This window comes from Fulmarus glacialis, unplaced genomic scaffold (genome assembly GCF_000690835.1).
Source record: "Fulmarus glacialis isolate BGI_N327 unplaced genomic scaffold, ASM69083v1 scaffold454, whole genome shotgun sequence".
NCBI lineage: Eukaryota > Metazoa > Chordata > Aves > Procellariiformes > Procellariidae > Fulmarus > Fulmarus glacialis.
The window spans coordinates 138317-141053 of NW_009205882.1; positions in this window are offsets into that span (position 1 = coordinate 138317).

The following is a 2737-nucleotide window of genomic DNA, read 5'->3' on the forward strand; positions in this document are numbered from 1 at the left end:
CTTAAACTTAATTCTCAGGAGTCAACAATGAAAAGGGAACTTAAGCATTTTGTAATTTCACTAGCTCTACTTGTTAGTGACAAGCCCCAATCCTTGTTAGAGAAGCACAGCACTGTTCCAGGAGGCCAGCTTTATCTTCTGCGCATATGAAGGAAATTGCTGTGGCTTTCTTTTTAACAAGAAAAGAGGGAAGGGAGCAAGCAAGAGAAGTGAGTCCTACCTGCAGCAGTTCCACACCAAGGGATCTCTGAATCCCTGCTCCCACATGTTCCAGGCTAAGAGAAAGAAGCCAAAGCAGCTGCTATGACAGCTCAGAGATGAACAGAAGGGAAAGGAAACTCAGCCTTTCCACCTCCTGCGGACGCTGCTGCTCCTTTACATGTTGATGGCCGACATTCGAATGGCCAGAAGCTGGAAGGCTGCATTTCTTGTTGAGTGTTTCTTGGTTTAGCTGTGAAGAATTGTTCAGTTAGGGCTTCTATAAAGGTATTTGGTCTATTAGAGGGAAACCAGCTCACTTAGACCAAGGGTCTGTAGATTATGGCAGTAACAGGTACATCAAGTCTGGACATGAAACATACGTATTGCCAAACAGAAACTGGACCTATGCTGCCATATAAGCTCCTTCCCTGGGTTCTAACATACTGTTCCGGGCTCCAGGACATCGGCCCATTTCTGACTTGGGGAGTGTCACTGCCTGGCCTCAGTTTCTTTATGTGCAAGGCTGAGATACTCGCTGCTGAGATGCTGTATAAACAAGCAATGTTGTGTTTCTGCACTCTACTAGAGGTCAGAAGTTCCCCATTATTTAAAAAAAAAAAAAAAAGAGAAACAAAAAGTCTTACAGTATTGTATTATACTGGTGCTGAACTCTGGACTTAGCAAGCAATATTGTGCTGGTTTCCCCTATGACTCCACTTTATGTAGGTATAGATGTAACCAGGCTTGGAAGCTGTTAGGGCATTTGGTTGCTGACCTTGTGGAGTAGTGTGGGAGCAGTGGAACAATTTTTGGTATATACATAGGAAGTGCTTCTGGAATGAGAATAGAAGTCTAGACTGAATGCATATTGCCTATATCCAAGCTGAGTAACAATCCTCATTAAAATTAGTATTTCTGGTTTTATAAAGAAAGGTGTTAATAGGAAAATATAATTAGTTTTTAATAAGGAATCCATGTATTTTAGTATCCATCACACTGAATGACATAAGATTCCAGCCTGTCACTTAAATAAGTAGTACAGGTCATCAAGGTTATGTTTGTGGTTCTAAACTTCAACACAAAATTAAATAGTCCCAATAAGGACAGAAATACCTTTAAAGCCACTGATCTCTTGCACACAAAATCACTTCATGTGAATGTCTGAAAATTAGAGTACACAAACAGGAGCCCTTGAATGCATTTGCAAACATATGGGAAAATACTACCAAAAGGCAGCGAGCACTACTCATGCCATCCCATCCCAGCACATCCACATCTCCTCAGAGCAGGGAGCCAAGCGAGGGGAAAGGTCTCCAGGTTATCGGCTGGTGCTGCTGTGTCTTGCCCCCATTCCCTGGTACCTGCTGCCTCACCCTGTTCCTCAGGGCTGCGACCGGTCCTTCCCCAGTGCTCTGCCCCGAGCATTGACCGTTACCGATGGTTTGCTGCAAGGCGCAGGGTCCTTCCAATCTCCCCGCACTCTGTGGGACCTACAATGTTAGATGCTGCATCCATCAGGGTCTGTGCAGGGCAGAGGGTGTCCAGAGTGCACCAGGGAGGATCCAGGATGCCCCTCAGTTAATCATGAAGGCTTTCTCCTACTCCACTTCATAAACGTTTTTTTGTTGGGTTTTTTTTAAGCAAGCATTAACTCCCCCCCATAGCTAACACTGCATTTGCACCAACGCATCCACTACAGAAGCAATTAGGCGGCTTGTACACAGCGAGAGGAACAGAGGTAATGGGAACTGCACAGAGAGGCAAGAAAATTACCCAAAAAGCAGCAAGCTGCCAACCCAAGTAACTGTAATGCGTTCTGCTGCCATCGCTCGCAGAGCTAGAATCGGGGTGAACCCAAGAGCCCCTCCCCTTTTATAGACTACCTAAGAGAGAACCTCAGGGTGACTACACCCTATAAATGAATGGCTGTACTCCGGAAAGCAGAGTTCCTCTCTGCATCCTCTGTTCTAATTGTTTTCTTCTCCATTTGCTGTATTGTTTGGTAAACCAGCACTTACAATCATTTTTGCTACGTGATGTATGGGAGTATATAGTATATTTCTTGTTATACAAGGGAGAAGTATAAAATAGTTTTCTGATTTCTTTCAGAAGCAAATGACTATTTTATTTTTTAAGAGCAATTGATTGTGAATCTCAGAGTATAAAAAAAAGATAAATAAGCCAAATATATACCTTTATGTAAATTAAGAAATAAAAGTATTTAAAACATACCTCCTGGCTCCCCTTCTTGTGTCACCTCTTGCTCTGGTTGCGCACTCCTGTGGTTGCTGTCTGCAGGGCTGGTCTCTGGGACAACGCTGCCCTGAGCTCCACCAGCCGCACAGCTCCTGCCAGGAACACTTTGATGTGGATGGCAATGAACCTACCTGGACACCAGCCTGCCTGGAGCGCGTTTGGAAAGTAACACCACGAGCCGGGAAGGCCAGAGGGAGCAGAGGGGTGCTGGGTGACAGCCTCCTTTTCCCTCCCAGTTGGCTGCTGGGATCCAGCCCAGGATCAGAGCTGGGGGGAAAGA